General features: G+C 53.9%; 1 protein-coding gene across 1 annotated transcript in view; it reads right to left on the bottom strand.

Moving 5' to 3' along the window:
• The window catches only part of KSR2 (kinase suppressor of ras 2), a 384,468-nt gene that overhangs the window by 224,622 nt on the left and 134,238 nt on the right, over positions 1–25,608 (bottom strand). The gene's annotated exons all lie outside the window — the stretch shown is intronic.

Here is a 25,608-nt window from a genome sequence, read left to right as displayed (position 1 = left end):
GGAGAGTGGAGGGTGAGTGGGTTGGAAAGGGGGAACTGATTACAAGGATCCACATGTGACCTCTTCCCTGGGAGAGGGACAGCAGAGAAGGGGGGAAGGGAGACTCCGGATAGGGCAAGATATGACAAAATAACGATGTATAAATTACCAAGGGCACATGAGGGATGGGGGAATGGGGAGGGAGGGGGGAAAAAAAGAGGACCTGATGCAAGGGGCTTAAGTGGAGAGCAAATGCCTTGAGAATGATTGGGGCAGGGAATGTATGGATGTGCTTTATACAATTGATGTATGTATATGTATGGATTGTGGTAAGAGTTGTTTGAGTCCCTAATAAAATGTAAAAGAAGAAAAGAGAAAAAAATGATTAGGGCAAAGACTGTACAGATGTGCTTTATACAATTGATGTATGTATATGTATGAACTGTGAAAAGAATTGTATCAGCCCCAATAAATTGTTTTAAAAAAAAAAAAAGTATCCTGCAAAAGACAAAGGTTGAAGTTCTAGTCCCCGCACCTGTGAAGATGGTGAGCTTGTTTGGAAACAGGCTTTGTTTTTGTAGCCTTTGATTGTGAGGTTGGGGAAGGTTTCGGAGCAAATCAGCCTTCCGTTCATTAGTGTGTACGTATCCTGTCTCACGTCCTGGATGGGACACCCCACATTGTAACATCGCTTTCCCCACATCGCCCGTGGCCTGTTCTTCCTTCTTTCTCAGCCTTTCTTGCCTTCTGCACTTTCCCCTCTGGTCAAAGCGTGACAAATGGTTAATTATGCCAAGGAGCCAGTTTATATGGTTCACCTAAGTTACCTGTCCGTGGGCGAATCAGGCCCAGGCCAAAGGTTGACCGAGGGTCATAGTCTCAGGGCCTCCCACCGCTCTGGAGCTGACCAAGAAGTCTGCTTCCCTATCCCCACCCCTTCCCCGACGTGATTTTGAATTTTGTTCCACATTTGCCCCATTCTAACAAAATCCTTCCAGAGGGGTTTGTAGAGAGAGCGAGGCAGCTCCAGATGTTCTCCTGGTGTCAAGATCATGGAGGCTGAGGCTCCCTGGGTGTGTTTAGATGACTGGACGGACTGTTTCTATGCATCTTCCACCTCCTACGCCCCTCTTGGATCCAGATGGAGAGAGAGAGCAGTCGTCACACCTTAGCTAGCTGCTCACAAGTATTTAAGAGCCCGGGATCGGGTGGGGGGATGTAGCCACCCTCCATTTGCACAGAATACTGATTTTTCACCTTGTCCTTGGAACCGAAGCAGGTGAGAATGGGTTTACACTAGTTACAGTTCAGTAGCGCAGTCTCTGGCACATATGGTCCTATAACGTAGAATGTGGCTGGCTGTTAAGAGAAAGACTGACACTTCGGTCAACCCCGAAGTGCCTCAGAAGTAACACCTGGAGACCTCCCACCGTAAAAATCCCTCCATGGAAACTCTAGAGACGACGGTGGTCTGATGTGCAAACGGCTGTGGAGACTCCACAGGGCCGGGTGGTGTCTCATTCACTGCACATGGGGTCACCCTGGGACAGCAGCCGGCTCAGTGGGGGCCCCAGCAACAAGAAATGAAGGCAGAGGCGGCAGGGCCTGGGGAAAGGGGGTGATGTGAGCACTCCTATCAGGGGCCGAGGCAGGAGTTTGGTGCCGAAATAGATTCCCACTCAGAGCAGACGCTCACTAACAGCAGTCATGACTTTAATGACCCCAACAATAGCTCGTCACGCTGTGGGTGGAGGCCCACTGTGTCCACAGGGAGATGGCTGAGCCTTGGGGATGAGAGTGGTGCTCAGGGTCACCAGCGGGAGGGTACAGGGCACCCAGGATTCAACCCCAGGGCTAGGATCGCCCTACACCCAGCACCCAGGGGTGTCTGTGACAGAGGAGCTGGGACCTGCCTCTCCCCCACCCCCATTATTAATGCTACCTAGCAATAGTTTATTATTTTTATCACTTTATTGGTGGCTCATACAGTTCTATCTCAATCCATACGAGACCTGCCTCTCTTGAGTCCATGGGCCATTAGATCAGTGGTGAGGATGGATACTGAGAAAGGGCTCATTTCCAAAGGGTATCCATTGTATACATTACGACAACAGTCCACCGAGGTCCCCATCACTACAGTATTGTGGTAGGTAGCTTTATTGTGCCAACCTGGCCAATAGGAACATGTGGGATTAATAAAGTCACAGTTTGATTGGAGGGCAAAGAGATCAATGGCTCAGCAAACCCAACCCCTGTCTCTCTTACTCTCTAGTGATCGGACCAGCATGTGGCTTCTTTAGCTAGTTCTGTGCCTCAACTTGCGAGCTACACTACCTATGAGACAACCAACCTAAGGATTGTGTACCTAGACCTTGAGGTTCCTTCGAGACATGCTGGTGTGTACATTGCTTGAGCTTGAGGCTGGTGGATCCTGCCGTCTTGCATTGCTTGAGTTCAATATCCCATAGGGGCCTACTTCACTAAGCTCCTGAGCTACTGACTGTTGGTGACCCGCCCTGCTGTTCACTGCCTGTGAGTGGACTCTGCCTGCATTGCCCGAGGGAAGACTCGGTTGTCTGCTTCCTTGACCTTGGACCCAGCAGCCCTCATGAGTTCAAGGACTTCCAGTATATTAACTGTTCTACGGAAGTGAGTTGAACTGAAACTTCTGTGCTGCTGTGTGGACTTATTATCTGTTATATTCCTTCATGCGATAGATAGATAGATAGATAGATAGATAGATAGATAGATAGATAGATAGATAGATAGATAGATAGATAGATAGATAGATAATCTATCTAAGTGTCCTGTTTTGGTTTCTCTAGAGAATCCCGTCTAACACAAGTATCTACTCTCAAATGCTGACACATACACATTAGTCCACTGATTCAGAAAGTCAGCTACGGAATCAACTGACTTGGGTCCAAATTCTGCCTCCCCCACTTCCTTGGCTGTGTAGTGTCGGGCACCAGACTACCTGTCTGAGCCTCAGCTCTGTCACCTGTAGACTGAGATGGTGATAGACCTTACCTCATGCAAACTACCAAGTTAGCAGCAGGAGGCCACCCTCACCTGTGGAAGGAAGGCCTAGCCCTCACCTGTGGAAAAGGCAGCCACTGAAAGCCCAAGTGGAACACAGGTCTGCGTTGACACACACGGGGTCCGCGGGAGCTGGAGCCCTCTCATTGGCAACTGGACACTCCAGGAGAAGACAAGCAGGGTCAAATGAGTTCACGCGAGGCATGGGCTCAGCACATGATATGGTTCTTGTTGCCGGCTGCCTTGCGGCCAGGCCCCTGTATCCTGGTTTCCACTGGCTCAATCTGGGGCCTCTCTTCCTAATCTGCCTTGATCTATTCATCATCACAACCCTAGGCCAGCCTCCATGGGCAGGTGGCTGTGCACTGGCCGGGCATCCCATCTGGATGTCCCATGTGGAAGGCAAGCTTGCTACCACTGAGCCCCACACCCAACCAGCACACAGTAGGCCCTCTATAAATGTCAGTTCCTGTGATCGATCCGATGAAGCTCGGGCAGGCTATGATCCAAGGTCAGACGCACAGGCCACTAAGGAGCCCCCATGGCGCAATGGTTCAGCTCCCCGCTGCGGATCAGAAGGGTGGTGGTTTGAATGCCTCAGCCGCCCTGCGTCTGAAAGGGGGACCCGTCTGCTTCCGTCAGGCACTGGAAACCTCTACCTTAGGGTTGCTATGCGTCAGAACCAGCTCAGTGGCGTGGGCTTGGGGGTGTGTGGGATATGGAAATGAGTTAAACCGCCCCCCCCTCCCACCTTGGCTTCCCTCAGAAGGAGGAGCGAGACACCCCATGCCCCATGCAGAAGGCTTGCCTTTTGGGTGGAAATAACAAAAACAAATGCTCCAACATCAGCACCGATCGATCGATCAATCGAGGGACAGGCGTTCTCACACCGCCCAGGGCACCACACACTGGTGACGTCATACTCAGAAATGAACTGCTCCCTGCAGCGGCAGGCGGTTCCGTTCTAGAGCTCATGCCTTCAGATACCGCCACCGTGCCTGTCCCAGCCAGTGCAACCCCCCTGGGTCCCAGGGCTCCCGTGTGCAGGTGTGGGCAGGGTTTGTCCCATTGTGCACAGATCGCTTTGGGAAAGCGATCAACTCAATGGCAGCTAACAGCAGCAGCCCCGTCCTCCGTGTGACCGTTTCTCCAACTGTAGAGGCAAGATGACCATGGTCCACCTCCTCGATTGTTCAAAGGATTAAACCAGGCCGTGTGAGGAGAGCGCGCCGGCAGATACTGGCCAATAGCCGATGCTGCATGACTGTCCATGGAGAATGGGGATGAAATCACCCATTTCATACAATGCTGGGCTTTAAATGAGTGTATAAAATGCCTTTCCTTGTACCCGATGTAGTGGCTCTAAAAGGCATCCTGTCCCTACAGAAATGGGTTTGGACGTCCAGTGCGATAAGGTGAAGGCACCAGCCCTGCACGGTCAGGGTCAGGGTCAGGGTCAATCCAGAGACTATTACGCTGAGTGAAATGAATTCATCACAGAAGGATGTAGGAGACCTTTGTTAAAAGACAATTAAAAAGGGTTGGGGGGTGGGGACATACAAACTATGAGGACAAAGATCCTCATACCAAAGGGGACACACTTTGGAGGTAACTGAGGCGAGTAGGACAAGGGAGGGGGCAGGAAGCAACAGGCTAGTGGGGCAGGTGGGGCAGGTGTGAAGTTGGGTGAAGGGGAAGCTTGTCACCCCAAGAAGGAAAAGAGAAATCAAAACAAAGGAGGGGTAACCTAGTAGGGGGGTTGGCAGGTGGCTTAAAGGGGTGAATACAAAATTAATGATCTGAAGTGTAAAGCCCCTCCCCTAATCACCATGAAAAAAGAGCGAGCCAGGTATATTCCCTCTAGAAAGCCAAGCCACACCCTCTCTGTGCCCTGAACCAAGGGCTCAAACACCCTTCCTGAGTATGGCTATCAGGTGTTAGGAGAGTTGGGGTGGGGGTGTCCCTGGGCTCACCTGTCTGGTGTTGGAAAAGATGATACTGACCCACATCATAAATAAGGAAGGAAGCAGTCAAAAGACTTGGCCGAGTCACCCCATTGGGCTTTGGCTGTCCCTTCAGACTTCCTCCTTAGTCAACACAGTATCCAGTGGTGAGTTGGGACCCACGGGCCCCCCATCACTAACAGTTCCCCAACCCCACACACACACACACACACACACATCTACATATACATCACACATCCACACAAGCACACACACACATACACACATCTCTCCACTGGGTTCAAAGGAGCCCGAACTTGTCCCAAGGCTCCCTAATTTGAGGTTTTTCTCAAAGTCAGAGAAATAAGAAGTGTGAAGAAGCAAGGCCCCCACTTCCAAACTCCCTCCCCACTCGCTCCCTCCTCATTTCCTAGCCGCCCCCCGCCCTGGTTGCAAAATCAGAAGTTTGGAACTGAGGAAGCAAAAAGCCACTTGTCATTATCCAAATTGCCAGCTGCTCCTTGCCAAGCTCCACGGAGCTTCAGAAGTGCCCGCTGATGGGCTATATTGTATCAACTCTGCCCGCATTCTTTTGATCCCCTTTTTAATAAAGTCTGAGGGAAAAGGTAATTTTTCATTTTAAATGGGGAAGGTGTGGTAGCAAGGGGCTTCGGGGGTTATTAATCCTCGCCCTTGCTATCTTGTCACACCTTTCTGGAGAGTCGTTTCATTTCCAGTCTTGAAGTGGGCGGGGCGAAGGGAAGAGGTTGGGAGAAATGAAAGGTTTAAGGATTGATTAAAGACGTTTCAAGGTGCAGAGGTTTTTGGGTGTTTTTTTTTTTCTTTTGACATTCTGCGATAAGGGATGGTGGAAGGGAGAGGGGGGGAGCCATTCTCAAGGGAGAAAATGATTGCAGGAAGTCTTGTAAGTGCCTCCACGCTTTGTCCCTTCCCATTAAAACTGTATAAACAGGCGACGGTGGGGCTGAGAGTGGGGCTGGATTTCAGAGTCGCAGCAGCAAGAACAAGGGAGTGAGGGAGAGCCCACCCGCCGCCCCCGGGCACCAGCGCACCCAACTTCTGTGAACTTTCAAAGCACTCTTCCGTTTCATCTTCGTGGCTGCCTGGCAGTGACGGCAGAGTATTCAGACACCGGTTGGAAATATGTGACCTGAGCCACTGCTGCCACAGATAGATAGGAAAGGGATTTCAGGACGCCTAGGCATCTCACCGCCTTGTATGTATGCAGGTACGCACGCGTAAATTATGGTCGTTTACTGCTCATAGCGTCCCACTAAGAAACAGAAGGTGCGGTTGCTGGTTGAAGGTATTAGAATGGAGTCCTTGACAAACAAACTCACAGCCATCAAGCAGATTCAATCCCGACTCATAGCGACCCTACAAGACAGGGTAGAACTGCCCCTGTGGGTTTCCAATGCTGTAAGTCTTTAGGGGAGTAGAAAGCCTCGTCTTTCTCCAGCAGAGTGGCAGGTGGTCTCAAACTGATGACCTTGTGGTTAGCAGCCCAGCATGTAATCATTACACTACCAGGGCCAACTGGAATCTCTCTCTCTCTCTCTCTCTCTCTCTCTCTCTCTCTCTCTCTCTCTCTCTCTCTCTCTCTCTCACACACACACACACACACACACACACACACACACAGTACTAACAGTAATTCTCATTTGCACTAAGAACAGTCAGTACATTGAGTTACCACGTGTCTGTCAGTTTGTCATACTACGATGGCTTTGGTGATATTGGGAGAGTCCAGAGCAGTGGGCAGGTTCGCAGGCCACGAGAGTCTGGGTAGAAAAGTGTGACGATCTATTCTGAAAAGGAGCCCAAGGAAGCCCAGCGGAGGGTAGAAATATTGTCCGAGATTTCCACGGACAAGCTATCGGAAGAGCCCGGGTGGTGCAGGGCTGGGCGATGTGTAGGTCTGTGGCCGGGGGCTCGGCGTGAGTCCCCGGGAGCTGACTTGGTGGCAGCTAGCAACAGACAGCCATTAGTCGGAGCCAGATACTATTCCGAGTATTTACATGCACCACCTCCATGGAGCAAAAGAACCTGACAAAGAAAATTCTGCCCGATATGAAAATAATAATTTACAATGTATCAAGCGCTCACCAGGGTGGGAGGGTGGGGGGTGGAGTGGGGGGAAAAAGAGGAGCTGATACCAAGGGCTCAAGCAGAAAGAAAATGTTCTGAAAAGGATGATGGCCACCTTTGTACAAATGTGCTTGATACAATTGATGAATGAGTTGTTGTAAGAGCACCCAATAAAATTATTTATAGAACAAAGAAAAGACAATTCTACCAGGTTTCCATTTTACAGTCGAAGAAAGGGGAGACTGAGTAGCCAGAGGGCTCCAAGCAGCAGACTGCCCCTCACCGCAGAGCAGCGGTTCTCAACCTTCCTAACACCGCAACCCTGTCATACACCGTGACCCCCCCCCCAACCATACAATTACTTTTGTGGCCACCCTCCCCGCTGGCTACAAGCTCTAGGAAGGAAGAGGCCTGGCCTGGCGTCCTCACTTCCTCTCTGCATCTCCCAGCACCTGGCACAAAGGCTGCCAAGAAAGCAACTACTTCCTCTCAATGCACAAGAACCTGCTGAGTCAGGACTTCCTCTCGATGCACAAGGACCTGCTGAGTCAGGACTTCCTCTCGATGCACAAGGACCTGCTGAGTCAGGAGGTTCTTGCACACAGAACGTGTAATATACGGCTGCCCTGAGTGCGGATGCCGAAGCAGCCGCCGTGCAGCCAGCCTGACCACTGGCGACACCTGGGCCATCCGAGTGCGCTGGGCTTCAGCGGCTCTTCTTTTCTCTCCTCCCGGTTCGACCTGGGTGACTCGGGCCTGTGGTTACTTTCTGCAGGGTGCAGCCATCCTTGCTAGCCCTTCCTGAAGGACTCTCAACCTCCATGAACCTAAAGTCATGTCCCAAAGCAAGAACGGGCCCCTGTCCCCTTCCGTACCACCTCTGTCATGGTGCTTTTTGTTATTGTGGGCTGTCAAGTCAGTTCCAGCCCGCAGTGACCCCATGTGCACAACAGAATACCGCCCAGCCCCGTGCCATCCTCACAATCGCTCCTACATTGGGGCCCGTTGGGGCAGCCACAGCGTCCATCCATCTCACAGGGGGCCTTCCTCTGCTCCACTGCATCCTCCACTTTACCAAGCACGATGCCCTGTTCTCTCCTGACCACGTGTCCAAAGTACATGAGATACACCCTCGTCCTCTTTGTCCGGCTGTGCGTCTCCCAAGCCCAATCTGTTTGTCCTATTGGCCACCCACGGTACTTTCTGCATCTGTGCCAGCACCCTCATCCAGACGCACCACTTAACCACCCTTACCCTCACCCCCACCCCTGGCCACCACTGAAAAGCTTTGGGCTCCTATGTAGCTGCCCGTTTAATGGAAGCAGAGATGGTACGGTTTCCATCCATTCCTCACCATTCATTCCCCTTGGGCTGATGTTCCCAGGGTCCGTCCCTACGTTAGCATGTCTCAGCCTTCTATTTTTTCTAGGATCCTGGTGACATTGTGCCTGAATCCTCGGGGGCTCCCAGTCAATGGGCAGGAGAGGTGGCAGTGTGCTTCACAAAGACTCCCAGCCTTGGGGACCCTAGCAGGCACCCCCACTCTGTCTTACAGGGTCCCCATGGGTGAGAACGGACCCATCGGCCACGGGTGGTCATCTTCCATCGTACATCCAAGGTCGTGCCCGTTTTATTTGTTCATCTGTTGATGGGAACTTCCCTTGGCGGGATGGGGTTGGGGGCTGGTTCTTTGGAAGTGGATCGCCAGCTCTTTCTTCCAAGACACCGCCGGGGGCACTCCAATCCCCAACCTTTTGGTGAGCAGTCGAGTGTCGAGAACATTCGCTGTGGACACCACCCAGGCACCCTGTCCTGGAGACCACCGGGAGTTCAGGAGAGAAATTAGGGAGAAAAGGCCTGGCCACAGCCCGAACCTCATGTAGGTTTAAGGATGCCAAGAGAGGTCGGGTCTTGAGAAATAAAGGCCTGGTGACCAGAGGAAGGGGGACGACGTGGCCTAGCTCTGCCTCTTCCAGCTCTCCATCCCTTGAGCCCCGTCCTCCAGAGCTGTCTGTATCCATTGTCTTCCCCCCCTCGCCAAGCCTCTGAAGGAGAGAGGACGTGGGGAGCCCCCTCCTGCCAAACGGAGCCCCAGGGATGCAGCAGAGGCGACCCCATTGGGAGAAGCCATTACCGAAGGATGGCCTCTGAGGCGCTTCTCAATCCAGAACTAACTCTCTCTCTCTCTCTCTCTCTCTCTCTCTCTCTCTCTCTCTCTCTCTCTCTCTCTCTCTCTCTCTCTCTCTCCTCCCTCGAGTGACAGGCATTTTATTAGTTCGATAACCTCTTGCGTCGGCAAACTCCAGGAAGCAGAATTATATGGCCTTACAAGATAAAAGGCACCCTATTTTTATCTCCAGAAAATGGACTTGGGGCGCAGGATTTCCAAATCCTCCGCTATGCCGCTTCTGCTCCCAATTTCTCGCTACAGAGATGGTGGGTGCGGAGTTTCCAGAGCCTGGAGCGGCAGGATGTAATGCCTCGTTGTGACTAGAGAGGTCTGTGGATGCTCCCAGGAGAAAGGTGTTGGGTAAACCTCTATCAGGTTTCTTTACACAAGGCCAGGCACTTCCGCTGGCACCAGCCCGCCTCATCCAAGATGTCTTGGCTTAGCAACTCCAATGAGGCAGCAGAACATGGAAGGGTTTGTGGGCTGGGTTTGAAGCCCAGCGCTACCACTGACTAAGCTGTGTGGCCTTGGGTGAGCTGTTTGACCTCTCTGCACTGCAGTGGGCACATGGCTAAAATGGGACTGCCCGCCGTGCCTGCCTGCCGGACTGGTTCTGAGAGTTAGTTAGCATAAAGCGCCTGGTGAGCGCTCTGTTCAACCTTGGTATCCAGCCTGCGGCTGGTGAGAGCTTGGTGCCCTTTGCTAGGCAGGTGCCCTGTGCTCACCTGGGGCTGGTTTGATGAGCCATGTTACCTGGGAGGCCCTTTTGTGGTAGTTACATCATCTCTTGTCAGTCTGAGAGGATTAAGAGTCAAGGGGTGGAGGTTAGCCTGTCAATCAAGTGACAGCTGGATGACCTCATTTGGAGGTGCTCCAGAGATAAATAGCTCCCTCCCTGGCAGACATGGCAGCTAACAAGACACATGGAACGATGCTAGTGCCCAGAGCTGGAGGAGCCACATGGAGACCACTGCCAGCGCTGAGATGCTTCCTCCACCACTGGATCCACAAGACTTTCCACCCCACTGGCCTGTGATCTTCCTGCATTCTGCATCGTTGCATGTGTTTCGTGAGTCAGAAGAAGAATTTATAGATTGGTCTTGGACATATGAGTTAATACCGGACTTACGGCCTTGATCTGGACTGGGCTGGGATGTTTTCTCAATATTCAATTGCTCTTGTCTGTAAAGCTCTTCCTTGTACACATGCGTCTATGACTTTGTTCCTCTAGTCTACGTGGACTCACACAGTGCCATCAGAAGAGAGGAGTTGTCAGAAAAGGCCATCGTGCTCGATTGAGCGGAGAGAGGGCCGAGGAATACCAGGGAAGCCCTCCAAGAACCGGACTGACGCCACAGGCAAGCGTGCCCGCCGTCATGAAGCTGGGGCACAGCGGGCCCCACAGGCTCCTGTGACACTGACAGACAACACCCGTGGGAGCTATCACCCACAACAGCATGCTGTGACCACTTTGACCAACCAGACAGCTTTTCAAGCCATGCCACACTAATGCTCTCAGGCTGCACTGCCAACACAGGAGCTGCTGACCAGGGCTGGCTACAGAGGCCAGGACGTGTGTCGGGTGCAACTGAGCCGAGCACTGAGCAAGGTACTCAAGTCATGAGAGAAGGTCCGCTCGCAGCCAGGGAAGGCTTTAGCACGGAGCCGGGAGCAGACAGAGCCCACTAATCACGGTCCTGTGGTCCCATGTTAAAATGACCATTTTAGATAGTTGGGGTTCTAATACATGATTGTAAAGACTAATGTCATGTTAGTCTTTGTAGTTGTTTTTTTTTAATGTGGCCTCTAGAACATCTCAAATTGCATCCACAGCTGACACTGACTTGCTCTGGGACGCAGAGCTGGAAGAAGGTAGCGCCCCTTCATCACTGAGTTACAATGTGGCAGTGAGAGAGTGTGCACTCTGGGGACAGGCTCCCTGGGGAGCTGGGGTCTGCAGGATGAGTGGCAATTCCTTAGGGGGCGAAGGAAGGGCAAGTGTTCCATCCAGAACTAAGATGTCCAAAGCTGTGGACCTATTCAAGGAAACCTCAGGGGGTCAGAGGGGCCAGAGGGTGGTGAGTGGGGAGGGAAGGCAGAGGTGACAGGCAGAGACCTGCAGAGCAAGGTAGGGAATGGGGAACATCCAGACGGCTCAGCCAGCTGCAGTTCCACAGCACCAGGAACCATTATCATCCATGACAGGGCCCACAGTGTTGGTCTCTTCATGTCTGCACTGAGGTCATGAGATCCTGCAGGACAGAGCCACATCCTGACACTGTCCTCTACTTTCTGCCATCTTGGCCCCTGCCACAAAGCTGGCACCCACAAATACTTGCTGGCTGGCTGAGCATCAGGCCCTTCCTGGCACCAGAGTGGCAGTGTCAGGAGGATGATACTGCAGAGGAGTATCGGGAAGATGCTGCTGTGATAGGTAGGTTTATTGTGCCCGCTTGGCCAATAGGAACATGTGGGATTAATCAGGTCGCAGTCTGATTGGAGGACAAATGATAAATAGCTCAGCAAGGCCCACCCTGGCTCTCTTGCTCTCTGGTGATCATACCAGCTTGCGGCTGCTTTAGCTAGTTCTCTGCCTCAACTTGTGAGCTACACTACCTGTGGGAGAGGCCAACCTGTGGATCATGTAGCTAGAGCTTGAGGTTCCTTTAAGACCTGCTCCCCCACGATGCTTGTGCATATATCGCTAGAGCTTGAGGCTGGTGGATCCTGTCATCTTGCATTGCTTGAGTTAGATATCCAATCCTGGCCAGCTTTGCTAAGCTTCTGAGCTGCTCACTGTTGGTGACTCACCCTGCTGTTTGCTGCTTGTGGGTGGACTCTGCCTGCATTGCCCGAAGGAAGACTCAGCTGTCTGCTTCCTTGACCTTGGACATAGCAGCCCTCATGAGTTGAAGGGCTTCCAGTGTATTGACTGTTCCATGGAAGTGAGTTGAACTGAGCCCTCTGTACTGCTGTGTGGACTGATTAGTTGTTATATTCCTACATGCGCTATAAACCTATCCATGTATACATTTATTTGGATATGTATGCATAATCATAAGTGTCCTGGTTTTGTTTCTCTAGAAAACCCTGCCTACCCAGCTGCCAGGATGAAGATGAGGAATGAAGGCCAAGCGAGAACTATCCCTCCAAGTCTCAACGATGTGCAGACCTTTTAAACTGATGAGCAGCACAGTCAGGTGGGACAGAGGTCTCTAGATATTAGCAGAGTAGACAGAGTGGTAACCAGTCCTTCCCCAGTTACTAACCCTGGAGGGCAGCCTGAGGCTGGGAAAGAAGACACCAGACTCCAATGGAGCCGCCGGTTGTCCATTCTACAAATCTTTACTGAACATATGGTGCAAGGGTACCGTGAGATGCCAAAGCCCTGGTCAGCTCCTGAAATCGGAAATGCTTAATGCTCCAATAGAAGAGCTTCCGTCCCTGCTGGGAACTCTTGTTGTTGCTGTTAGTTGCCACTGAGTCAGCACCAGCTCATGGCAGCTCCACGTACCACAGAATGAAGCCTAGTCCAATGCCACCTTCACAAGCCTTGGTTTGTGCCAGTTCACCATTGCACGCACTGTGCCCTTCCAACCTACAGAGGCTCAACTTCCAGCTCTGAACAGAATTCTATTTTGTTGTGATCCACGTCGTTTGCTTTAGCTCATTTGCAGAAGTGGATCACCAGGCTGTTCTTTGTAGTCTATCTTAGCCCAGAAGCTCCCAGAAACCTGTCTACCCTGGGAGACCCCACTAACATGTGAAAGACAAATGACAGCTTCGTGAAAGCCACCACGGTATGACACGTGGACAGAAGGGTGGTGGTGCTGCGTGAAACACCCATTGCGAGCATCAAGCCCAAGTTACCAGTGTTGTAGGTCAGTGTGGGCCTAAGAATGTACATTTCTGAGCATTTTCCAGGGGGTGCTGATGCGGCTGGTCCAGGGGCTACTACGTTGAAAACCCCTTTGGGAGACTTTGAGTTTCAGTCTCCAGCTCAAAACTAAACTCACCAGCATCGAGTCAATCCCGGCTCATAGCGACCCCAGAGGACAGGGCAGGACTTCTCCTGTGGGTTTCTGAGACTGTAACTCTCTACAGGAGTAGACAGCCTTGTCTTCCTCCCCGGTTCTCTCCAAGCCGCTCCAGTTTGGCTTCTTCTTCCCACTCCGTGCAGTGGGAGGTTGAGCAGGACACAAGAGGAACCCGACCCGTCGTGAGACAGAGACAGCCCACTAAGCACGTCCCTGCCATCACTGTGACCCACAAAGACCCAGGTGACACTGTGAGAGGGGGGTTGGTACAGCCAGCCCTTGCTCAGACCATTCGAAACCTGACTCGATCCACGCTGACTCTTGTAGGCATCAGGAGAGATGCTTCCATCCATGCCATCTCCTGTGCCCATCACAGCAGCCTGGCATGACGGGTGCCATGATTCCATTTAAATCGATGGCAAAAGTGAGCCTCACAGAGGCCTAGTGGGTTGGCCAAGGTCTCCCAGTAGGGAAATGCGGAGCTAGGGCTTGAACTCGCAACATTTCGTCCTAATTTGGAACTCCTTCCAGTACTTGTGAGTCTCTTCTTGCCACCTGATGTCCCTTCCTCTTTCCTACCCTCTAATCCCTATCCTCAGTGTCAGCCAAAACCCACTTCCTGAAGTGCCTCCCCCCACCTGCCACTGCGTCCCGCTGGGGCCACCCCAGGTCACTGTCACAAAGACCTACAAAGGCTCCGTGACCAGCTCTGAAGCACCGGGTGATCAAGACTGACCCTGCCCCCACCCTGCTGGGTGCTGAAAGGAGCCTCTTGTGGTAAACAGGGCAATAGACTGCCCAAGCACAGACCCTTGGTGAGTCTCAGCAGGCCCGGGCTCTGGGAGAAGAAAGCATTTCAGCTGAACCTTGGGGCAGGGCAAGAGTTAACTGGAGGAAGGCATAGTGTTCGAAACAGAGCCTTGGCTCGGTGCCTCCGGCTACCTTGAAAACCCACGCCTGGCCAGGACCTCCCGGCTCTAGGCGTGGCACTGCCGTCCACTCAAGTTGCTTGGGACCAGATCCCAAGAGTCATCCTGGATATGCGTCAGCTCTTTCCCTCCTGCCCACACTCTGTTGACACTACTTCTAAACAAGTCCTGAACCCATCCGCTGTCCTCATCGCCATGGCAACCACCCAGTCCAATGCTCCTTCATTCTGATGCCTGGACAACTCTAGCAACCTCCTGACTGGTCACCCTGTCTCCCCTCTCCTCTGCCCCCACTCCTCTACAACCCATTACCCGTGATCGGTCTTGTTCAACTGACCCCCAGTTCCCTTCCTGTTGCCTAAAAGCCTCTCCCTGATCAGATCATAGCCCATGTCTCCCCCACGTCACATCCCTCTCCCCTGCCTGCCTTTCTTCTTTCTTCACACACACCAACCCACCTCACGTCTACCCTCCACTTCCCCAGCTCTCTTCTCTCCTCGGGCCCTTGCACTGGCTGTCTCCACTTGGGAAGGAAGCTCCTCCTCAGCCCTCGGAAAGCTGGCTCTCTGTCACCTCGCTCAGGGATGTCTCTGCTGACCTGCCCGCCACCCTGTATTCATCAGCAGTCCCCCCTTTTCCACAGCTCTGAGTCATTCTCCGCACTTCGCCTCGCACCGCATCTCCACTCGTATCACGTACATACTCATGAAGGGGCTCCGTGGATTGAAGGGCCGCATCGTCTCTCTATCCCGCGCTCCTGCCTAAAGGGCCACTTCTGCCCAAGCCCAAAAGACCAGAGGCGTCGCAGTAGGACCCCTTTGTAAACACACAGTGAGCCTCGGTGGAGCTGCGGGGATGCGTCTTGGACCACTCGCCACCACAAGATTGCTTATCACAGCTCAGGAGACAAACAAGGCGGTCTGCTCCCATGTAGACAGATAGTCTCGGGATCCCTGTATGGGGTCTCTGTAGGTTGGAACTAACCAGGAAGCATCAGGTTTGGCTTGGTTGTATGAACATGTGGAGCTTCTAACATGTGAAGGACCAACATTCCGTCACTAGGACACTGTGGAGTCCAGCCAAGCTGCCCTGGGCTGGTGACTGGCTTCTGTGGCTCAGTGTTGTCTGCGGTGAAATCGGACGCCCGGGAGCCCCTGTCGGCTCAAGCAAAGCAAACTCTGATTAGGACTCAGCACTCGAGCCCCCTCCACCCCTGCCCCCTGGCTTGGCCCCAGTGTCTGACTCACCCCACCCATCTCCAGGCCTTGAACTGCAGCTCGGCTGTTATTTCTCCAGAGCTGGGATATGTCATGATGTGATTGATGCACCCAATCATAAAAATAACCAGTTATTTTGATGCTGGGTGCGTCATCCCTAAAAATAACCGGGTGTCTTGGAAGTGAAGGCGCCACGGGAACTGGTGGGTTGCATCGGGAGCAGACACACACACACACTCACTCCATCCAAAGGTGGTGGTTGTGGGGGGCCACTGAGTGGACTCTCACCCACATCGACCCCAGGGGACAGCGCGGAAGTGGCGGGTGGGTTTCCTAGGCTCTTTTCAGGAGCATGGTGACAGGTCCTTCTTTCCCAGCGGCCAGCAGCGGAGCAGAAGCTCCCTCCCCACTGCCACCCTCCCGGAGGTCCATTATCACTCTCCCGGTGTCTTGATGATGGTGACATTTTACCAGAGGGTTCTGCAATGGGGACACATGAGGCGGCCTAAGTGGAGGATCAGAGAGGGATGCTGGCTAACGGTGCCCGCAGGCTACCACGCAGCAGCAGTAGTGGCAGCTGCAGCCCCAGGACCTGCCTGAGTTTCTTGTGCTAGGAGCAAGCACTCCCTGAATCCTGAGCAGGCATCAGGCATCCTGCTTTGGCAGAGACATGCCCCCCAGACATGTCACCAGCTAACACTAGCACTGGCACTCAAAGGACCCCCTGCTCCTCACCGCGCCTGGAGTCGACCGGAGAGCGGGGTTCCTTGTCGCTGAAAATGCTGGGGAGAAATGTACTCTTCGCTCCTGGGACCGTGTGCTTTCCCCGGGGCCGACAGACACCAGGGGAATAAATGAAGCCCCACTCGTCAGAGGTGACATCTCCCTGGCAACGTCACCTTTGCCTCTTTCCTCTTGGACACCCACTCAGCCTCCTGGAAGCAACGCTCTTGGTCCCCACCCAGCATGCCAAGGGGCTGGCAAGAAACCAGCATGAGAAGGTTCAGGGGGGGCAACTTGGGCTTCTCAGGGCACTGGGAAGTGTCCTTGGCCCCAGGAGGATCACAGGGTTCAGGACAGTGGTTGGCCAGCGTACAGGCAGGGGACCATGGGATCAGGAGTGGAGAGCACTTGGGGGATGCTGAGGCTTGAATGAAGGCTCTGTGTCTTACTAGCCAGGACCTGTGAGTGCGGGGTTATGTGTAACACGGTTCTCTCGTCTGCAAACTGGGAGATTAATCCCCACGGCCTCATCTTAGGGTAGCTAACAGAGTCTGTTTTGCTGGCACACAGGCCTGGCAATCTACTTCTGAAAATTAGCCGATGAACCCTCTGTGGATCCCACAGGACATCCAAAAGGAAGATGAGCCATCGGGTCAGAAAACACTCCAACCATGAGTCCAGCGATGGACACAAAGTCGCCAATGATGGTGAAGATGGCATGGGGCTGCCCGGTTCGTTCCCTGGTGCACGATGTCGTCAGGGGTTGGGGGCTCAGTGAGGTCACCAAAGCACTCTCACCACACCAGGCACTGTCAGCGGCGTCACGACGGCACTGTAAGCTCTGGGCCGATCAGGACAGTCTCCACAGTACCTTCCTGAGCGCGAAACTTTCCTGCCCATGGAAACATACAACCTTCTCACTGGCCTTTTCCTTGTGAGGAGGGGGTCCGCTGCTGTGGGGAGGAGCCCTAAAGGCAGACCTCTCTTTAGCCCTGGGGCTGCTGAGGAATCCCAGATCGGCCGTGGCCACTGGCACTTCCTGCTGCCCTGGGCCTCTCGTTGGCCTTTTCCAACCCAACAGAACCTGGTTTTCTATCACGGAGTGGCCAGTGGGGCTGGGGACAGGGGAAGCTCCCCAGGGGGACACAACTCCCAGGTATCTGTGCCTCTTGGGCTTGACATTATTTCTTGAAGCATGGTGCAGCATGGGTAAGTCTTCACACTGGGTACTTGTATGTGGGTGTATCTGCATGTGGGCGGACCTGCCTGGAGACAAGATAGAGGAGCGGTGTCTTGGTTCCTAAGACCATCAGAAATATGTTTTCTGGTGGTCTTAGGCGACCCCTGTGAAAGGGTCGTTGGACCCCCAAAAGGGTTGCGACCCACAGGTTGAGAACCGCTGCTCTAAGGTAAAGCCTAGATAACCCTACGGGGCCTCCTCGCTGTCCTGCGGGGGTCGTTCCGTGGCACAAATATCAGCAAGCAAGCAGTGAGTGGAATGGTGAGTGAAGCTGCCCACCGGCCACGTGACTGAGGCAAGTCAGGGGTGGAGCAGGGGCTGCTTGTGGGCCTGTGGGCTGCTGTTCTAATTGGCCCACAAACATTGTGGCTTCCCACAACATGGTCTATCCCCTGGCAGCTGTGAGGTGGGAAGTCGGGGGCGGGGTTCACTGAGCTGGAATTAACATGGCAGCAGAGTCACGCCCCTTCTGGTAGTTCAAAGCTGGAGGGGAGGAATGCTGTGGTCTCAACTTTTCCAGCCATCGTAGACTGCTGCCTTCCCCCCCACACCTGGCCCTGGTTCATCCTCAAGGCGTTTGCAAACCTCACGGCCTGACACCCCCCACCCCCGCCTCCATTTTTTCTATGGGGACCCTTGCAATGACACTGAGCCCATCCAGCCGATCCAGGGGGTATTCCCATCTCATGAACTGTAACTGAGACTCCCCCTCTGCAAATCCTCCTGTGCCTTATAAAGGCAGCATCTTTATAAGGCCTGGGATTTAGGGTAGGGCAACTTTGCAGGGTGGGGGTAGCTATCCTGCCTGGGTGGGGGTAGCTATCCTGCCCAGGTAGCAAGTAAGGGCCTTCACCTATCTACACCTCTGTTTTCTGACCTAAGAAATGGGGCTAAGGAGTGGTGGGGGTACCCCAGGGCCTGGGGGAGGATAAGGGCAAGGACAGAACAACCTCTCAACACATCCGTCAGCCAGGACCTCACAGGCAAGGGGCTGACTCAGCGTCCATGCCCTCCCCCCCTTTCCTGCTGCTTCCCCTTCCCACCCCAACTTGTTCTCAGAAACTTCCCGGGAAGCCTGACGCACCCCTGTAATCATCGTTGGCCCAAACCCCTGCCCACGTGGGAGGCCCCCGGAAGGAGTTGGGCATGGGCTGAGGAGAGGTTATCATTCTTCATGTAAAAGTGAAAAATGGGTCCCCACACCCCCCGATCTGGAAGCGATGGGGGTTTTTTCAAGCAGGCTCCATTATGGTGTCTCGCTGCCATTTGACTGATAATTGCATTCTGGGGCCAGAATTGATAAATTGCCCGTGCATTGTCATTACTGGATGTTTACCTGATCTATTTGATGAATATTAATTTACCCAAAAAAAATATTTCCATTCCCAAAGCCATTCCGGGCAAAATGATGTCTTCCCCCTCCACCAACCCTCCCCTCTCACACTAGTGACTGCCAGACACTGTGCAGAGTTAAGTAAGAACAAGTCCTTGTCAGAGTGATTTATTGGGCGTGGAAACAAAGAGAGAGAGGAACCGGAGCACCCGCCTGCATTAAGCAACACCTGGGGGAAGGAACAGCTTGTCCCCAGGAGGGAGGACGGAGAAGAGGTGGAGTTTACAAGGCCACCAAGACAGAGTCTGAGTGACCTGTTTGGAAAACCTTTGCCAAAGTCATGGAATGTCCCCTAAGTGCCCCCGAGGAAAGAAATAGCATGTCCTGGGAATCGCCGACATTCGGAAAGGTCATATGCTTGGCTATCACCGAAAGGTTGCAGGTCTGCGATTACCAACAGAGGCGCCACGCAAGAAAGGCCTGGAGATCCACATCTGAGACTTCAGCCACTGGAAATGGAAGGGTACTCTTGGGGTTCCCATCACCCCTTGACGACTGACTGGCAACTGCCAGGGCACATGTGTGGGAGGGGCCAGGAGCTCCGAGGCGGACCTGGCTTTAACCCTGACTGCAGTGTTGGGAGCCAGGCCCCATCATTGCCCCCACAGTGCAGATGCACACGCTGAGGCTGGAAGAGGTCATGGTCACACTAGAGCTGGATCTACAGTCAAAGTCTGAGTCCCACTGAGTCTGATTCTCGTAGCACGGGTACCAGGGACTGTCTCCTACTGCGCACTGGGTTTCACCCTGGTCCATACACCCATCATCTGCGGCTGCCCTCACACTCTGGCCTCTGGGGGCAGAGCCGAGTCATTGGCAACAGAGGCCCCAGGGCCTGCAGAGCCGAGGACATTGTGGGGGTGGGGGGGTGCTGTGGGTCCCACCGGCTGCTCTGCAGGAGAAAGACACAGCTGTCTGCTTCCATAAACACTGCCTGTTTTGGACACCCCCAGCCACTGGCTTGGCTCTGTCGTCTGGGGTTGCTAGGACACGGGATTCACCAGACAGCAGCGGTGTTAGTTTGTGATCTAAACACCGCTCTGACCACCTCGACCCACTTGAGCACACCAGGGGGCAGGGAAGTCTACCCAGCACTGCCCCCGGGGCCTCGCCTGGCTGCACGGCCCCACAGCATCCCCTGAGGCCTGCCAGCCTCTGTAAGAATACTGCCCACGTTCCTAGGTTCTTAGGACAAGTTTGGGAGTCCTGGCGACACAGAGAGTTACTAACCACGAGGTCAGCTGTTTGAAACCACCAGCCACTCCTCGGGAGAGAGACCGGGCTTTCCACTCCTGTTAAAGAGTTACTGTGTTGGAAACTCACAAGGGCAGTTCTACCCTGTCCTGTATGGTCACCATAGCCAACATCGACGGGAGGACAGTGAGGTTAGTTTTTCAGGAAAGACTTCAAAAGTGGCCACGTCCATCCACAGCTTTTCTCCTGAACGTGTGGACGGCCCTCCCTCCCATCAAGAATAACTCCTGCGAGGCCCATGCAGGACAAGGGTGGTGGAGGGGTGGGATCGGGAGAGGCCAGGCCTCTTCACAAGCTGCGAGGCAGCCACCTGCCCAGCAACCTCACTGCCCGACCAAAGCTTCTTAAGAATGGGGTCAAAGGCTGAAGGCAGCCCCGTCCACCTCAGGGCTCAGTGACAATGTGCTGACTGAGCGATTCCAAGACCTCTTCCACTCTAAGATCCAAGAAGCAACCAACAACGTCTTTGACCTGATTCATGGGCCCCTTGGTGACACCAGTTGAGCTGAACCTGAAAGTCCACCTCACTGATGGGTATTCGAGGGCCTGGCTAAGTGTGGTCTTCAGGTTGCATCCGGAACTTGTTGGAAAGACGGGCTCTTGGACGCCACCCAGAATCGCTGAGTCTGGACCTGTGTTATAACACAGCCCTTGGAAGACACACAGCACCCCTTACACAACAGCATAGAACTCTGCCCGGTCCTGGGCTGCGGCGGCACGGACAGTGGTTCGCTGGGACCCACAGGGCTTTCGCTGGCTCTCATTTTCAGAAGTGGTCAGGCTGTTTGCCCCCAGGCCTTTCCTCCTGGTCTCTTTCAGTCAGCTCCTCTGAAACCTATGCATCGTGGCAACACACAAGCCTCCATAGACGGACAGGCAATGACTGCATGTGGTAGGGTGGCTGGGGACCGGGGACAGGTCTCCCACACAATGGAAATTATGCTGCCACTGAGCCAGCAGAGTCCCTGTTCTACTTCAGAGCGGGGAGGTCAGGTAATGACCGACCAGAAACATTTCAAACCAGGGCACTCATGCCAGACCAGAGAAGGATGGGGACAGGTAGGATGCATTCCCAGGAAACAAAATGTCAGGGATGCCGTGTGGGAAGCAGGTGTCAACATGTGAACAATCTGTTCCCAGGGAACACGGTGCACACGGTACAATCACCTAGAAACCGACTCGTTCGCCCAAGTGGGAACCCATTCCTTCCTAGCTAAGTGGCTGCATTTCGAAGGCTTCGTGTTGACGCTGATCTCTCTACCGTGGTCCCTCGTAAGCCCTCCCCCTTTTCCTTTATTGTAGACTACTTTGTGTTTTTCATTAAGGCCGCCCAGCTCAAACTAGATTCTTCTTCTGTAAGAAAAGGCGGGGAACACTGCATGGAATGGGGATTCCAGAATATTCCATTGTGCCCGTGGAACACTGCAAAGATTGGGGATTCCAGAATATTCCATTGTGTCTGTGGAACACTGCAAGGACAGGGGATTCCAGAACATTCCATTGTGTTCGTGGAACACTGCAAGGATTGGGGATTCCAGAACATTCCATTGTGTCCGTGGAACACTGCAAGGACTGGGGGTTCCAGAACATTCCATTGTGTCCGTGTGGAACCTGTACACAGAGAGGCAGACGCTGGAGCAGAGCAGGAGAATCAGGAATAGTGTTTATCGGGTTGTACCCTTCTACCACTGCGGCCGACACCACCTTGCCGAGTGACACGGAAGAGGACTTGGAGCACTTGCTGATGGCTTCTACCTCCATGACCAATGGAGAAAAGACAGAAGCTGCTAAGGATTTCATCGGAACTTAGACCCCACTCCATCCTGGCGCCGATGGAGGACCAATAGTGACAGGACCAGGAGCTGCCAAGAGAGAACAGACCCATCTCTCCTGGGAGACGGACTGATGGAACGCTTGAGCCAAGGACAGCAGAGCTTCATCTTGCATACTTTGGACATGTTGTCAGGTGAGGCCCGTCCTTGAAGAAGGACATCAGAAATGTGAGGAAGGCGTCCCAACACGAGGAATTGACAGGGCAGCCGGCCACCACCATGGGCTGCAATGTCGGAACCAGGGAGAAGACGGCGCAGGGCCAGCGGTTTCCCCTTGTGCTCCACATAGAGCCGCGATGAGTCGGGACTGAGTTGAATGGCACCTCAAGTCACAGCCCAGTCCCCGCGGGAGCAGCAGTCAGCACATCAAGAGACGTACTGCACCAGGCAGATTCGCGGCAAGCGATTTATTTGAAGAGTCAAAACGCCAAGATGCCCCTTGAAGGTGAGTCTGACCCAAGCCATGGCATTTGTCGACACCTCGTGTGCATGGGAACGCCGGACGATCGATAAGAAGGCCGAAGAAGAACCCATGTCTTTGAATTATGACCTTGGTGGAGGAAGATTGACTATACCCAATGATAACCTCATGACCCAATAGGTGCGGGCCATTCAATAAAGTAAGCAAGGCCTTACATCTATCGATCCACTAACCCCGGAGTGAGCGATTTCAGATTGGGAGGGTGGGGCGGGACCGGGCGGCGTTTCGTTCTGCCACCACACTGGACCTCCACGCCCTCAGACACAATTCGGCGGGCCCTGGCAGCAGAGTTCACTCCTGCTAATATTGGAGAGGGTGCTTCTTGGCCACGACAGAACTCAGGGTGGGGTCAGCAGTCACTTTCTGAGTGCTGGCTCTGAGCTCACAGCTCCCTGCCCCCTTCTTTGCTGCACATTAGAATCCCCCGGGAGCTTGGAAGCATCCAGTACCTGGCCTCCACCCCACACCAAGGAATCAGACTCTTGGGGGAGCCCAGGCTCCGCTGCAGGCTGGATGCAGCTCAGAAGTGGCTCCAGTCCAGATCCCGGACGCCACAAGGTCTCCATCCCTCTCCAAGATGATGGAGATGGCTGGGTGGCTTGCTTTTTTTTAAACCCAAGGGACATTGACATCACACGTGGTTCACCATTATAAGTGAACCATCTGTCACGTTTCGTGCCCTCCCGGTGTTGTACAGTCACCAGCTCTACCTGGTCCCCAGTGCATCTCCCCCCAGCCCCCACCCCCGAGACACACACAGAGGAAGGCTGGACAATGAATGAGGAAGACCAGGGGAAAATGGATGCATTTTAATTACGGTGCTGATGAAGCGTATCGGGAGTACGGTGGGGTGGGGAGGGACAACAGAAAAGTGGGTGGAGGGAGACAGCTTTTGGTGTAAGACATGAAAAAAATTTTATACAGTATCAAGGGTTCATCAGGGAGGCAGGGGGGGAATGAGGAGCTGATACCAAGGGCTCCAGGAGAAAGGTAACGTTGTGAACACGCCGATGGCCACATATGGACGCATGCGCTTGACAGCATGGACGGGTGCAGGATGGTGCTAAGAGCTGTAAGAGCCCCCCAAAAAAGGATTTTTAAAAGGAAAGGAAGAGACGGTAGAGCGGACTGCCGAGAGAACAGGCAAACCTGCCTAGAAGAAATGGAGTCGATGCTCCTTCTAAGGAAGGATGCTGAGACGCGGTCTGACATGCTTTGGGCTTCTTTCGGGGAAGACCAGGCCCTCGAAAAGGGCACTGAGCTTGGTGAAGCAGAGGTGAGCGTTTGTACAAGAGGAAGGCTCTCGGGGAGATGGACAGACAACTGTGGGCTCAAGCCGGATGACGGTTACCAGGAAGTCGCCAGCCAAGGCAGTGCACCTTTTGTTGTGTGCACAGATGGGACCCGTCTGACAGTACCCAACAACAACCAAACAGCAAAAGGGTGCTCCACACCCATCCCTCACTCCAGCACTCCAGCAGCTCCCCACTCCCAGGCCCGGCCACCACCCGTCTGTGCGTTTACCTATCCTGACGTTTCTGATCAATGGAATCAGACAGGTGGCCTTTGGTGTCTGGCTTTGCTCACAGGGACTAATGTTCCTGAGGTCTGTCCGCACCATCTCACGTACCAGGACTTCATTCCTGTCACATCCGGACGCCAGTGTCCTGTGCCTGGACACAGAGATTAATCCTCACTGAGACTCAGGGAGTCAGCCTCTTCCTACTGGGAAAGGACTCCTGGTCCAGGGCTGACAGGCTCTCCCCCCCAGCGCCCCTTCCCTGTCAGGATCCATTAGAGGGGTGTGGGTGCAAACAGGGGCGCGGGCCCGCACGTCACCGGGCCTGTTCCACTCCGCCCCACTCGGCTCCGCTGAGCAGCCTTGACACTTCATTTCATGGTGCCACGGGGAAGCTGCGAGGCCTGATGAGACCCGACAGGGACGGGCTGAGTGGCAAGACAGCCGTCATTCTCCTCTACGGCCCCGCTCCCGGAACAAAGCACGGGGAAAACGAAACAGTGAGAGGCTTCCAGGGTCTCGGGGGCAAACCCAGTGCCGCCCTGTAGATTGGGAGCCTTCCTCCCAAGTCCCCCTGATCACTAGAGCCTGTGTAATGAACACTGACTGCCCTCCGGGGCAAGGACCTGACTGTGGCCCAGAGACAGGGGAGAAAGGGAAGGGAGAAGAGGCGCATGGGGATCGCCCTCCGTGAGAACATTCCCCAGAGTTACACCATGATGCTGGCCTACACTGTCACCTCCCACCCGTGGACGCTGCCCTACACTGGGTCACCTCCCACTAGTGGACACTACCCTACACTGTCACCTCCCACCAGAGGACACTGCCCTACACTGTCACCTCCCACCAGTGGACACTGTCCTCCACTGGGTCACCTCCCACCAGTGGACACTGCCCTACGCTGTCACCTCCTACCAGTGGACACTGCCCTACACTGTCACATCCCCCCCATGGATGCTGCCCTATACTGGGTCACCTCCCACCAGTGGACACTGCCCTAAACTGTCACCTCCCACCAGTGGACGATGCCCTCCACTGGGTCACCTCCCACCAGTGGATACTATCCCACATTATCTCACTTTCCACCCACCTGCCAGTGTGGGGTACTACAGTGGCTTGTGTCCAATGTTACATATCACTGCTCATTCAAGCCACCCCCAGGGCCACCCAGAGTGGACAGGTTACAGAAGAGCTGCTAGACCAGTGGTTCTCAACCTGTGGGTCGCGACACCTTTGGGGGATCAAATGGCCCTTTCACAGGGGTTGCCTGATTCATCACAGTATCAAAATGACAGTGATGAAGTAGCAACGAAAATAATGTTACGGTTGGGGAGGGGAGTCACCACCACATGAGGACCTGTGTTCAAGGGTCGTGGCATGAGGAAGGCAGAGAAGCAATGTGCTAGACTGACAGATAAAGAAGACAGGCCGGGAGATGCGCCGTCATGAATGAGCCAACGGAAATCCCAGGGATTCCAAACTGCTACCGTCGGACTCAGTGTGGGAAGATGAGTCCCCTGGGGTCGAACAGGCCAGTGACTGTGCAGCTGGCTCAGGGCCAGGGTGGCACTTGGTTACGTGGTCCATGGGGCCGCCAGGAGGCACGGTCGCCACTCCAGGTACATAAGGCGCCAGGATAGAAAGAGCCCCATGGCGGGTCCCACCTCTGGAGACTTCCCGAGCGGGTTTGTCCCTGAGCGGGCCTGCCGGAAGGACAGCCGCGTTCATTCATGGGATGCATCT

This window comes from Tenrec ecaudatus, chromosome 16, assembly GCF_050624435.1.
Source record: "Tenrec ecaudatus isolate mTenEca1 chromosome 16, mTenEca1.hap1, whole genome shotgun sequence".
Lineage (NCBI taxonomy): Eukaryota > Metazoa > Chordata > Mammalia > Afrosoricida > Tenrecidae > Tenrec > Tenrec ecaudatus.
This window is presented reverse-complemented; position numbering and strand designations above follow the sequence as displayed.